A 14,827-nucleotide genomic window follows, 5' to 3' on the forward strand; every position below is an offset into this window, starting at 1 on the left:
TTCCTGCGTCACCTCATAGACCCCTCTAGCACTCGTTCAGAGAACGCCCAACAACTGGAACGCCTCCTACATCAGTTTCCAGGCTCTACAGATGAGTTACTCGCCCAGCTGAGGGACAAATACATCAATCCGCAGCCCCCTCTCTGCTCCCAGACTATGCGGGTCCCGACAACCCTTCCCTCAGCGCCCCGATCACAGTGGCAGAGGTCCGGGCTGCACTAGCTAAGTTACGTCCGGGCTCGGCAGCCGGCCCAGACCGCATCAATAACAAGATTCTCCGTAACCTCGACGACCGCTCTATTCATGCACTCACAGCCTACATGCAGCAATGCTGGGAGTCCGGCGTTCTCCCAAAGGAATGGAAACATGCAAAGATCATTCTTATCCCCAAGCCAGGTAAGCCCCCAAGCCTCGACAACCTCCGTCCGATCTCACTCACGTCCTGCGTGGGTAAGACCATGGAGCACGTTATATTGGCGCGGCTCTCGACATACATAGAGGATCGTGATCTCTTCCCGCCAAGCATGGTCGGCTTTCGGCCCCATCTATCCACGTGTGATGTTATGCTCCAGCTCAAGCATGAACTTCTGGACCACAAGACTCGAGACACTCAGGTCATCCTGGGCCTCGACGTCGCTAAAGCTTTCGACAACGGTCAACACACTGCTATCCTGTCCAACCTCCAGAATCTGCAGGTGGGCGAAACTCTGTGCAACTATATCCGTGCTTTCCTTACGGATCGCACTGCCACGCTCGTTGCCGGTCCACACTCCCTCGAGGATATCTCCCCGGGCAACAAGAGCACGCCGCAGGGCTCCGTCCTGTCTCCGCTGCTTTTCAACATCACTATGATGGGCCTTCCCGCTCGACTCGCCCGCCACGAGGGCCTTCATCATAGCATTTACGCGGATGACGTCACCCTCTGGATGACTGGCGGCAGTGACGGACACATTGAAGAGACTCTCCAGGCTGCGATCAACACAGTTGAAGACTACTTATCGGACAAAGGACTTAAGTGTTCAGCAGCAAAATCTGAGCTCTTCTTTGTGCGTTATCCCGGAACCCGGAAACCCCCCACATCTCCAAATATCCGCCTCACTGTTAACAACCTTCTCGTGCCTACGGTCGACACCATCCGAATTCTTGGCCTCCACCTCCAAGCCAACGGAGCCAACACCAACACATTACAGCGCTTGCATCGATACACACAGCAGACAGCCCGTCTCATACGACGCGTTTCCAACAAGCGGGCAGGCATGAAGGAGGCGAATCTCCTTCGTCTCTTTCAAGCATTTGTAGTAAGTCGTATTGCTTACACTGCTCCATATTTACGTCTCACGCTCACGGAGAAGCACCGCCTGGATTGCCTTATCCGCAGCGGCGTCAAAACAGCCCTTGGTCTTCCTCTCTCTACTCCCAACGACAAGCTCCTCGCCCTTGGTGTCTCCAACACGGTTGACGAGCTCATTGAGGCGGCCCTCCTGGCCCAGCGCCAACGCCTCTCCCTAACTTCCGCAGGCCGCTCTATCCTCGAACGACTTCGCATCTCTCCCTTCCGTCTGCCATCTTCGGTGGTCAATCTCCCATCTGCCATCAGGGCCAACATCAAGACTCTCCCTCTCCCCCGCAACATGCATCCAACTCATTATCAAGATCGCAGAGAAGCTCGGGCCGCGTCACTCCAGCAGCGATATGCTGGCCGACTTGACGTGCTTTACACAGACGCGGCAGACCATCCTATTCGGACTGCTGCAACAGCGGTTGCCACAGATGAGAACATGACTCTCCATGCCTCCTGCTTCGTACGCACTTCACATATCACTACAGCGGAGGAAGTAGCTATTGCTCTCGCGCTGTCCACTTCTAAAGCTAGAGTAGTCATAAGTGACTCACAGCGCGCCATTCTTAATTTTACTCATGGCCGTATTTCAGTCGAAGCGTTTCGCGTACTCGTATCAAATCCTCCTAAACACCTGACCCTACTGATATGGGCTCCAGCCCACATGGGTCTGAAGGGTAATGAGGGAGCACATGAGCTAGCTCGAGGGCTCACTTTCCGAGCAAGAGGTCACCGATGAATTTCCACGAGCGGATAAACGATTGCTACATCTTTGGGAGGCTCGTAGGGGACTGACGAAAAGATGGAAGAAACAAAAACATAACAGGAAATTGAGACTCAGAATAGCTCAGATCAATAAGGAGATAGAAGACCACACTGCAAACTTACTTAGAGATAATTGGCACCAAATTTGCAATGAACTAAACGGCAACTTGGGTAGCGCTAAAACATGGGCGCTGCTCAGGCACCTCATAGACCCGACAAAATCGAAAAGAGAAAACAGCAAAACGATAGAACGTATCACGCACAATTTTCAGGGAACGGACGCCCAGATTACAGATTTTCTTTGGTCCAGGTACATCGGAAGCACGCAAGTACCACCCTGCACCATGGTATATTCAGGGACAAGGAACTCGAAGCTGGATGAACCGATAAAAGACTACGAGGTATACGCGGCTGCCAGGTCATTCACAAGGAACACAACACCGGGAAAAGATCAAGTAACAAATGCAATGATCAGAAACCTCAGTGATGACCAAATCGAAAGCCTGACTGGACTAATCAACGAGCACTGGGAAAGGGGCACGGTCCCGGCGGAGTGGAAACACGCTGAGATTATCGTGATACCTAAACCAGGGAAAACACCCAGTTTGGAGAACCTTAGGCCCATTTCACTAACTTCATGCCTCGGTAAACTATACGAGAAAGTGGTCAAGACTAGACTGAGCATTTACATGGAGGACAACGGTCTGTTTCCGGATACCATGTTCGGGTTCAGAACGGGGCTCTCCACGCAAGACGTGATGCTCCAGTTAAGAGACACGGTACTAAAACAAATATCGGGCACTCGAGAAGGCGTAATCTTGGCCGTAGACCTCAAGGGGGCCTTCGACAACATCGGCCACAATGCCATTCTCACAGAACTCTCGGCAACAAACTGTGGGGAAAGGATCTTCGCATACGTAAAGGCCTTCCTGTCTAACAGAACAGCAACGATCGGCATCAACAACATTAGGTCAGAAAAGAAGACGACGCCAAACAGAGGGACGCCACAAGGATCCATCATCTCACCTTTGCTCTTTAACATAGCAATGATTGGATTAACTAGGAGACTGAAAAAAATCAAAGATGTAGAACATTCAGTTTATGCGGACGACATCACAGTGTGGACGACAAAAGGATCGACGGGAAACAAGCAAGAAATACTGCAAAGAGCGGCGGATGAGATCGGTCAATTTGCTTTATTTAGCGGGATGCAGTGCTCCCCAGAAAAATCAGAATTTATTAGACTTCACAAAAATAAAGAGGACAGGGGGACGATAGAATTAGAGATAGATGGACAACCCGTAAGAAGGACAAATAAGCTTCGCATCTTGGGAATGTGGCTGCAGGAGAAAGGCAAACGGGACCATACCATCCAGCTCTTGGAACACTCCACGAAACAGATATGCAGGATGTTAAGCCGGATTACGAACAAGAGAAAAGGGGTGAAGGAGCGAGATGCGTTACGGATCACTTCTGCGCTCATCATACCGAGGATGACGTACGCGCTTCCGTACCTACAACCTAACAAAGGGGAAAAGACCAAAATGGAAACATGCATCAGAAGGGCGTATAAGCAAGCCTTAGGCGTCATGACCTGCGCCTCGACAGAGAAGCTGATGAACATGGGGGTGTACGGCACCTATGAGGAGCACAGCGAAACCATGCTCAGATTTCAAATGGAAAGACTTAAAAGAACAGCCGCTGGCCGCGCACTACTGATCAAGCTAGGATACCCGGCAGAAGACGAGGGCGAAGACAAGACAGACATTGACAGCCAAATTAGGAGCACTTTCTTGGTTAAACCAGTGCCCAGAAACATGGACCCGAAGAACCACGAAGGAAGACGGGCGGCGAGATCATTGGAGTTGGACAGGTTCCTAAAGAAGAAACAGATGGTTCTGTATGTTGACGCGTCCAAGTACAGAACGAAGGAAAACGCTAGGGCGGTAGCAGTAGTGAACGCCAATGGGAATATAGTTACTGGTGCATCAGTGCGCACAAGGACAACACAAGCAGCGGAAGAGATCGCCATAGCTCTAGCCCTGACTGAAGCCAATCGGCAGGGACTGAGTTACTGGATAGCCGCGGATTCTCAGGCTGCAGCAAGGGCGTACAGAGATGGAAGGATCGGCCGAAAAGCCGCGAGTATCCTCTTCGAACAAAAACAACACAGACATGGATCAAAAAACACAAACATTCAACACACCATCATTTGGGTCCCTGACACTGGGGTTGAGGGAAATCTCATGGCAGACACCGTTGTCCGAGGGTTCACGAACCGGAGGGCGGGTTTGCCGGTGGAACCCTTCAGCACGCCAGAATCTTACGGGGAGGCAATGAAGGCGTTGATGGTAGCGCGCAAGAAGTACTCGGCTCCGGCGGATATCCTCGACAGAGAGCAGGCCACCACGCTCAGACGACTACAAACAGACACCTACCCAAGCAGAGCCATGTATCACAAAATGTGGCCGAACAGATACGCGAAAGAGTGCGTGTGGTGTGGGGGCTACGCCACAACGTACCACGCCACTTGGGGCTGCGAAAAAAGCCCTTTACTACCAAAGGTAAATAGCCCTCGTCAAGAGCAGTGGGAGGCCCTCCTGGCTGACTCCGACCCGAGCACTCAGCTTATGCTGGTGACGAGGGCCAAGGCAGCGGCGGAGGCCAACGGTATCCTGGACTAGGGAAGACCGACCACTGTAGCTCCACATCTATCTATCCCCATCCCCCTACTCCCTAACTCTTCCTTTTGAAAAAAAAAAATAAATGTTTTTACTACTACTACTACTTCCGAGCAGCTTATCACCCCGCCCCCAACATGCCCGCCTTGGTCAGGAAGGACACCATAATCACTTCATACGATCTGCTCCAGCACTATCGTCTTTCTCGCCAACTCTATCCAGGTCCGCACCAAGAACTCACAAAGACAGAGGCCGTCACGTGGCGCCAACTCCAGACGGACACTTTCACCAATCCCAAAAGATTCCATAATATATTTCCTGAACGGTATATGCCGATGTGTAAACACTGCAATATCCCAGCAGACCTCCTTCATATGATCTGGACTTGTCCACGACAACACATGCCAACACCCACACAACATACCTGGGAGGCTCGTCTACGCAGCTCTACCCTAGACGACCAACGAACGCTCATCGGTCTCGCTCTAGAGGCTGCCAGATTCCAAGGAGTCTTGGCCGACCCCTAGATTTGGGCCTTCGGCCCCTTGACTGTTTTAATAAATGTTTACCAACCAACAGCCACTACGTGACAATAGCAACAAAAAAGAAAAGCTCTTCTTGCAAGTGAAAACAAACAGAATCCATTTTTGAGCAATAAGAGGGAGAAATAAAATCTCATAAACGTAATCGTTTTGTCAGTACTACGAATTAAGTGAAAGATTTCAAGTCAAGCAAAGCCAATCGCAGCCAGTGCTCTTAAATAGTGTTTTTTTTTGGTGATTAGCTTTAAAATGCGAGTTCACCAGTGTAAAATGGCAAAAATCAGTCGAAGGACAGCAAGTTTGCTCTGCGATCATCTGCTGTACGGTGATTTCGCGATTTCTCGTCACTCGCGAGGGTGACCCAAGACGGCTTGGGGGCCCACGCTAGTTTTCGATTTTTCGGTCTTGGGTTAACGCGAACGCAAGGGCCCAAGACTGGCTTGGGTTCGGCGCATGCGCACTTGCGGCCGGCAATTCTCTTGGGGCCCCAAGCCGCTTGGGCCCCCAATTCTCAAACTCTCTATTAAGGAAAGAGAGAGAGAAAAACAACTTTATTGCCATAGATTGGAGGGATTTAGGGCAGGTGGGCTTGGTGTGGCCCCCAGGTGGGGGCGACTTCCTGGGCCCACGAAATGAGTGCCAGTTGGATGCTCTTGTCTGGCCTTTTGAGGAGTTGGTTCCATCCTTCTTCGGAGGGAGCTGGCAGTAAGGTACGAGGGGGCGGATTTCCCGCGCAACCCCAGAGGTTGTGTGCCTGGGTGGCGATTTCTCCCTGGTAACAATTTTGGCAGACGGGGTCATATTCCCCGTCTGTGATGAGTGAAAGTCTAGAATGGCTGAGGATGGAGTGCGTCTGCAACCTGCGGAGCAAGCTGGCTTGCGCTGGATTCAAGTCGGGGTGTGGAGGCGGGAACTGGCGTCTCATCTCTCTGTAGAGGTTGGTAATTTCGGCAAAGGTCTGGGGAGCCTCGGCAAGAGCGTCTGGGTCGGTGGGGCCGGCCGCCCGGTTGGTTAGTCCTCGGGCTAGTCGGTCGACCCCTTCGTTTCCAGAGTTTCCCGAGTGGGCGGGTACCCAGACCAGGTTGATCTTATGGTCGAGAGTGCAGCCGCGAAGGATGCGTGCAGCGGGGTGGCAGATAAAACCTGCCGAGTAATTTTGTATCGCTCTTTTGGAGTCGCTTAGGACTGTGCGCGTACGTGGGTCAGCGATGGCCAGCGCGATGGCGGTTTCTTCTGCCGCTGTCGGAGAGTGAGCTACTAGTGTGGCGGCGGTGACGAGAGTAGATTGTGGCGTGGTTGCACAAGCCACGTATGTGTTGGCACTTTGCCGTGCAGCATCTACGTATATTGCGTGTTCGTCGGCAAGGTATGTGGCATCTAGTGCTTGGGTTTTCAGCTGACGGCGCGTATCATGGCGGCCAGGTAGCATGTTTTTGGGGATTGGTTTTATAACTAGGCGGCTATAGACCCCTATCGGAATGGGCGTCGTGGGGTGGACGTCGCCTATGGGGTTGATGTTGAGACGGTCAAGTATGAGCCGCCCGTGTTTAGTGCGGGAGAGGCGGTGGATTTGGGCGGTCTTGTGTGCCTCTATGAGTTCTGTGAGCGTGTTGTAGATGCCGAGTTGGAGGAGGAAAGGAAGCGCGCATAATTGGCTCCCTGGGTCAATGGACGCCTGAATCGCGCTGTTGTGTTGTTGATGCGGCCGTATGAGCCGCTGCCTAGCAACCGTCGCGATGGACACCCGAACCGCACCGTAGAGGAAGGGAGGAAATGGGAGCGAAAGAAGAAAGACAGAGGGGCCGTAGTGAAGAAAATGAAAATTGTATTTGAGGAAAGGAAATTACGCAGTAACTGTCTCGCATATCTCGGTGGAGACCCGCCATCCGCTTGTAGAGGAAGGGAGGAAGTGGGAATGAAAGAAGTAACAGAAAGAGGGGCCGTAATGAAGAAAATGAATTTGAGGAAAGGAAATTACGGGGGAGGTTTCGCCGCTGCGCGGAGGTGAGGCCCCAGTTGGCACGATTCCAGCGCACGGATGGACACCGCAAGCATGGACGGACACCGCAAGCATAGGGTGGTGGTGGTGGTGAAAACATTTATTACGAATGAGCAGGAGGTATGTTTGGATCAGCCCGTAAGGGACCGATCCTTACAAACACGAGGTGGAGGTCCCTAGTATGGGACCCCAGTGGCGGTTGCCGCCGCCCGGGCGCGCCCGACTAAGGCTTGTTGGGCCTGTAAGTCGTGGCAGCCGAGCAGGGTCGCCACCCAGTCCTCCCGGGTTGGGTTGGGGATGGGGGGAATAGCGGGGTTGGAGGGGCAGGCCCACACCATGTGATAAGTGTCAGAAGACACTGCACTACAGTGTGGGCAGCTGCCGCTAAAGGAGGGGTCAAAATGTTTTAGCGCTGCCGGGCACAGCAATGTATTGGTGAGAAGGCGGAGAAGGAGCCGCTCATCCGCCTTCTTAAGGCCTTTACATGGGCTAGGGTAAAGGCGATGACAATTTTGATAATATGTTGTAATATCTTTGAATGTATAGACCGGATTAAAATCGGGTTCCTGATCGGACGGGGAGGAGAAAACAGCCCGGTGAGAGAGCGCGCGGGCGGCTGCGTCTGCTGCCTCGTTTCCTGCCAACCCCTGATGAGCAGGGGCCCATATGAGGTAACGGTGTGCGGGGTCCGTATCCCGTATGCAATTTTGGTATATTCGATAGGCTAGGAAGGGAGTGCAGCCTTGTTCGACGTTCCGACAGGCCCCTCGCGAGTCGGTGATTATGTATTTTGAATTGGAATGTGAGGCCGCGAGAGCAATCGCGACCTCTTCTGCTTGTGTTGCACTGCGGGCTCTGAAAGTTAGGCCGTTAACTGTGTTGCTGTTGTGAACTACCGCGGCCGTGTACCATCCCCCGTGGTGAGGGCCGGAGGCGTCCACGTAGTAAGCATAGACGGACACCACGAACGGACACCGCGAGCATGGACGGACACCGCGAGCATGAGCAATTAAAGGCTTTCGCCTTAAAAAGAAACTCTCTGGATATTAAAGGCGCAGTAACTGTCTCATTTCTCGGTGGACACCTCAGCCGCGCCGTTAGGGAAGGGCGGAGGGTGGTAATTAAAGAACGAGGATGCCCCATATTCGACGGCTCGGTATAAATTCGTCGACTTGTGGATAATTAACGATGGACATCACGCACGCTCAACCTGTACATATGTTATTGTGTAAATAGAATACTTGTATACTGCACCGCTCTCCCCCCTATCCTTTCTGGCTGTTCCCTCACCTCTTTCATTTCATTTGCCCAGTCTGCCTGCTATCCCTCTATTTCCGCTGCCCCAGCTCAGGTGCTTCCCGTAGCGATGACACATGCTGGGGCTGGCAAAAATCTTCTTCCTTTTTATTACTGTTTTGGTTGGTTTGGTTGGTTTATGGGGTTTAACGTGCGAAAGCGATTCAGGCTATGAGAGACGCCGTAGTGAAGGGCTCCGGAAATTTCGACCACCTGGGGTTCTTTAGCGTGCACTTACATCGCACAGTACACGGGCCTCTAGAATTTCAGCCGCCGCGGCCGGGATCGAACACGCGTCTTTTGGGTCAGCTGCCGAGCACCATAACCACTGAGCCACCGCGGCGGCCTATTACTGTTTTAATAAACCATTTCTATACTACAACTACTACTACAACTACTACTACTACTACTACTACTACTACTACTACTACTACTACTACTACTATACTACAACTACTATACTACTATTACTACTACTACTACTACTACTACTACTACTACGACTAATTAACGTGCAGTGACGTCGCACATCATGCAGGTGCTCTGTGTGTTTCATCTCCATTGAAACAAGGCCGCCGCGGTCCGGATTTGATTCGCTGCAGTTCAGGTTGACATTTCCAGGAACAGTGAGTCGTTATTTCTTCTCTCCTCTCAAATCGTTTTCACTTTTGCCATTCCTCGTCCAAGCATGAGTATTTTATCAAGGCTTCGGAAGACGCCGACGCCGACCGAGTTTGCCGCTCCCAATGAAGTCCGTCTCTAGATACAGATAGCGGTTGCCAGCAATAAAAGACGAGAAAGAAATCGAGCGTCAGTGTCCACGCATTATCGATTCCAAAGACACAGCTTCGATCAGCGCACTGGCTTCCAAAATGGGAAGCGCGGCCGCCAACTCTGTCCCTGTCCCAGCTTTCGCGGTGGGTCACGGCTTCGCAGTCGCGTGTGCAGTCCGTAAGGCCAAGTTCAATCAATGCATGGCGCGGCCACCAGACGGCGCGCGTACACCAATGCTCGTTTGCTGTTCGTCGCGTCTGATTTTTTAGTGGGGGCTAAGTCACGCGATCCTGCAACTCGTCATCACCAGAGCCGGGGCCTTTCCTTTATTATGCACACTGGAAAGCAATGGCTCCCCACACTCCGTATTGACGTGGACTCGCGCTAAACCTGCGTTGTGCGCTGCCAAGTTTTGGCACCGCATTTGTTTTTGTGCCATCAGTTAGTTTTATGCTCCGCATAGGCCGTTAAAGGCGCCATTGGTTAGCAGGTAGGACAATAGAAACATCGATGGTGTGCCTTTAGGCCACGAGAAGTTCTTGTGGCGAAACCGGCACCTTAGTCGACAGGTTTATTTACGATCACGCGATCGGGTTAGGCAGCAGTTTCAGCTGAATATATTTGTGCGAAAACGTTTAGCGCATGTCATACTTCGTGCGCGTTGTTTGTGCGCGTGTTTTTGTGCGCGGTTTTCAGCCCGGCGTGCTTCCCCCGCGTATGGACCCACTAGAACATTCTTGGACACTTTTTAAGGCGAAAGCCTTTAATGCCTCATACTGTCGTTAGCAGATGCGTCGGCAGGAGTGTCGAGAGACGCGTCGGCAGCCGTGTCGACAGACGCGTAGGCAGATTCGTCCACCTTTCGGCGTCACTGCTTAAAATGCTCAAAGGTTCCAGCATGAATAAAGGCGCATCTAGTGAATGCATGGGCTTCATAAATAAAATAAAAGGAGTAAAGTCACGAAAATGAAAATAAAAAATAAAAATAAGAAAATAAACAAAAATAAAAACAAAATATAAGTAAGATGTTAAAATAAAAATAAAAATAAAGCTAAGAAAAGGAGCAAACAAAATAAAAAATAAAAAACCAAAATATGAAAAATAAAAAAGTAAATGAAAACAAACAGTGGCCAGGAAACGCTTTCGCCTTGCAGCACTTTAGAGAGCCAAAGTGCCCCCTGATTTTTTTGTTTTTTGGACACTTACGCTCCCTGTGAGTGTGTGTGCATAGGGCGACATCAGTTGCCGCAATCTATCTTCGTTTTTGTAGAGGGACGGATGTCCCTTTTTGATCGAGAGTCCAAATAAACTTCTCTTATGTCATACTCTCGAGCTGAGAGGCTGGCGGGAGAGCTGAAAACTTGAGCGATAACTTATTCTGCTGCATCTAACCTATGGCAGAACTGCTGCTGCGACGCACGCTTGACATATCTCTCATCACTTAATAACATCACTTAATATGATCCATGTGGATAATATTTATGAATATCGCTTGTTACAATGAACTTATTTCGGTTCGGCAGGTATGGGTAATTTCTTGGGAAAACTTGCATCTCTTGAACACCGCACTTCAATAGTAAACACTAGATGCACTGACACATGGTCCCTACCACATTTTAGAACAGACTACAAATTACAATCCTTGGCTGATAATCCTCCCGTTTTTCACAGCAAATATAAAGACACTGTTGGTTTTAGTCCTAAGCAATTGAGAACCTACTTCGTCCAAATATAATCTATCCATACATGTGTTCCTGCTTTAAATGTCATACTCGCCTTTACAAACTTTCTACCTTGTTGAGCTATTTCCATTGATTTTATTATCGGTCAACTTCTTTGTTTTGTTTTCATCTCATGCCACAGTGACGTATGCATTGTATAACACTTTTTAATGAACTTCTGGAATTTGCTGTTTGCTCCTGCTATGTTGTGTACTCGTTTCCTGGGCCTTTGTCAAGCTGTTTGTACAGCTTTTTGCCCAGGCGACCATCCACTTGTTGGAAAATAAATTTGATTTGATTTGATTTGATTTGAATGTTTCCGATATGTATACACACATATTTTAACAAACGATCTCTCATCATTAAAAATGCGCTATATGTGGCCTCAAGCGCTGAGGCTTCCAGGCATATTAATTAAGGCAACAGGTGAGCGCTGAACGCGGCGTTTTGCGAAAAATTGCGGATTGGTCGAAAAGGTAGGGACGTCCCACGAGGAGCGGTGAATTCTAAAAGTGATTAAAAGACCACACAAACTGTGAATATAAAGACGAAACATATCTCCAGTGTCATTATGACATGTAAGAAAGCAAAGTAAACTATTTGCACTGGAAAGAAAACTAGGGCGAGATGGGAACCGAACCCGTGCGCATTGGATCCAGAGTCCGGCAAACTAACCCTATGCCACCGACGCACTTTTTTTCTTTATTGCATGAAAATCAATCCCACTCAGCTACAAAATGCTTTACGTACACATATCATTCGTTCGGCTTGGTCAAAGGGCGGCCTTGTGTGTCTTGTCCGACAATGTACAGCCTTTGTCAGAAGTTTGGAGCCCAGGGGGTTTGCTTCTGAAGCACACTGCCTGGTTCGTAATGCATCACCAGCGCTCCAAATTTGCTGAAGGTGAGACGATTTCTGGTCCTGCCTTCTTCAATGGGTAGGACTACCACGAATATTACAGGAGTCCCACTGCGAGGCTTAGAAGCAAACACCCTGGGCTCTAAACTTTTGACAAAGACTGTACATGTCTGCGAAGTGATAAGTAAAGTGTACTTCAGGCCTCTGAATAGAGCCGCTAACACTACCACGTCATAGCCGTAAGGCGCAGCTTCATTGTCCACTGAATGTTCTTTGTTTACCATCAGCACGTACACTGTGCAAGTTCGATAGTAATTATTGTAAAGGTCATCTCAATGCTGCGTTATGGAGACGCGAAGCCGTTTTCGGATTCCAATTAATGAAGAGATCGAGAACAAGGCGCAGCTTATCGAGTACTGGACATATCTCTCAGTAATCAGCATGGCAGGTTACTCCATATGCGGGTAAAAAAAAAGTGGGGAACAAAATAAATAGGCACAAAACTCGCGGGCGCTCCCATACACGCAGAGTATGTTCAGAAGGTTCATATCAGACCCGTGCTCAGTAACTATCGAACCAAGCAAAGGACACTGTTGCCGTTCATTGCTGAACATGTTGTTGGACAGTTAGTAATGAGATTAGGTGGTTTATGGATGAACGTGGCCATCTGTAACGTTTTTGGCGACGGTAAAAGTACAGGGAGAAGGGCGCGTACCAATTGTTATTTTCGGCTCGTACCGTTGTTGTCGTTTCTGTCGGCCATCCTAACAACCTTCGTATACCTTGGTGCCTTGATAACTGAAGTAATGAAGCCGCAATGCAAGTCCCTGGGCTGCTCCCCCAGTTGAACGTCGCCTGTAGGGGATTTTCAGAGGGCCTTCTGACGTATATCAAGATCGGCGCGTGGTATTGACCGCAAGATATGTGCGTGTACCAGAAACCTGCCAGCTCCCTCTTGGTGTATCGATGCGGAAAACATTAGCTTGCCGTTTGCATACATCCGTAATTACGTTCCTATCGATCGTCAGCCTACAGCTATGTACGTTTCGGCCTAGACGACGCATATGCGTTGCTATAGACTCCGGTCGGCCAAGGGCATTCTGGCGACGTAGATAGGAATATCTCCGATGTTTATCATCTCGCATTCGTTTCATCTTCGCTTTGTTGTGTCAGGATGCTTTTCTTAGGTCAGGCGAAACTCGAATAGACTTTCCTCTAAAAGCTGGAGGGGACACAAGGGGACACAAGGGGACACAGCCTTAACGGTATACAACGCGATAGCGATAATAGGTTAATGCCCATACATGCGGAATTGATAATTCTCGACTTTGCATTCACAGACCACTGGGAGTCTTCATACCACTCCTGGAGCAGTGCTTCAGCGGTTCGACGATGCGCCACTGCCCTGCGATGACAGGTGCTCCCACCGGTGGGACGGTGAGACCCAAGTTGCTCTTCCCGAGCAACCTCTCGCTACCAATCATCCATTTAACTGCCACCTGTCACGGTGGTCGATTTGCTCACAATCCGTTGGGAAGGTTCCGATGGCACCACAAGGTCACGTGATTTAGGCCCACCTATAGATTGTCACAGTTGCCGGCTTTGAGGCTTCGAACGATCGCCGATACCACCTACGGCGATGGCACACAATTTTTTTCCGACATGGGGGTACTGGCGCTTTCGCGTTCAAACGACAGCCTATCCACGCTTCGTTTCCTATACGTGTCCTCTACGCTCTTCTTGACAGGAATGTCGCGAGGACGCCTCAGGCGCCGAGGAAATCACGCTGGCTAAATCGCTGTTGGGATGGAGATACGGTAAGACCATGTTCCCAAACAGTTTAAGGTGTTGGGACACCAGCAGAGAAATCAATAACGCAGAAGGAAAAGTTGTTTGTTGTATATCCGCAATCTGATGCTCAATCTCAGAAGTAAGTTGAGCACCGTTTGGCCCATGATCTGAATTCCTGGTAGTGTTCCCTTCTGGCATAATTCATGCAGGTGACATGCAGCTAGCACGGAGCACTATATTGCGAACTAGGTAAGGTGATTCGGCGCCAAAAGTACGCACCGTCGACGATAGGCGGATCCGACTTGCTGTAATTGGAAGGCAGGAAGTTGTTCCACACTTCATCGGAAGAACAGCTGCGTTGGAGACAACCCAACAGGTGGTATCAGAGCTTAGGTAAGGGCCTTTGCCGCCTTATATGTCTCATAGGCGTAAAGGTGCCCGCCATAGTTTTCGGAAGACAGAAATCATGTAAAGCGTTGATTTCCTCGCTGTCCAGAATCGTAACCAACCACTGAAGGATTCATTGTGCAGGTCACGCAATGAACTTCTAAGAGCACCCTTCAGTATGTGGCTGCAGGCTTTAGTTGCTCAGTAATTAGGCCTCATTGTAATAATTATGTTCGAAAAACTTTTGTAGGTACCTTTACATTAACGCTCTCACGTGTACATGCATGCACACTAAGTGTGTTAGTGACACATTGAATAACATGCAAGCTCAGAGGAATAAAAATATCCGTAATTTTTGACGGGGGCAAATAAAAGTTATCTCTCTCTCTCTCTCTCTCGTTCTCTGTGCTCAATTTTTCTGCTACTTTTTTTTAGTGTTACAAAAAATAATCTACTGATGGAATTCAAAACGACAATTTTAGACTTCAGTAGAAAGCATAGTGGCACATATTGTTGTGTTTAATTACACGAAAGGAGTTCTGCCATCGAAACGGCGGCAAGAAGACAAAATATTCGCGTTCTGGCTTTTTTTGTCCTGTCTTGTCTCTTTGTAAGACGATCGCCTTTGCTTAATTCTATTTTTCTTTTAATTTTAGGTCACTGGGATCATGTAT

The 14,827-nt window shown here is 49.6% G+C and overlaps 1 protein-coding gene across 1 annotated transcript in view; it reads right to left on the minus strand.

The window, feature by feature from the left end:
* LOC149348259 (gamma-aminobutyric acid receptor subunit beta-3-like) overlaps positions 1-14,116 on the minus strand; it is a 39,713-nt gene extending 25,597 nt beyond the window's left edge. The window contains exon 1 of the mRNA XM_089585780.1: positions 14,046-14,116. The gene's annotated coding sequence lies outside the window, so the exon portion shown is untranslated. The remainder of the gene's footprint in view (positions 1-14,045) is intronic.
* Positions 14,117-14,827: the final 711 nt, after the last annotated feature.

Source organism: Amblyomma mixtum, chromosome 4 (genome assembly GCF_055824585.1).
Source record: "Amblyomma mixtum isolate Tamu chromosome 4, ASM5582458v1, whole genome shotgun sequence".
NCBI lineage: Eukaryota > Metazoa > Arthropoda > Arachnida > Ixodida > Ixodidae > Amblyomma > Amblyomma mixtum.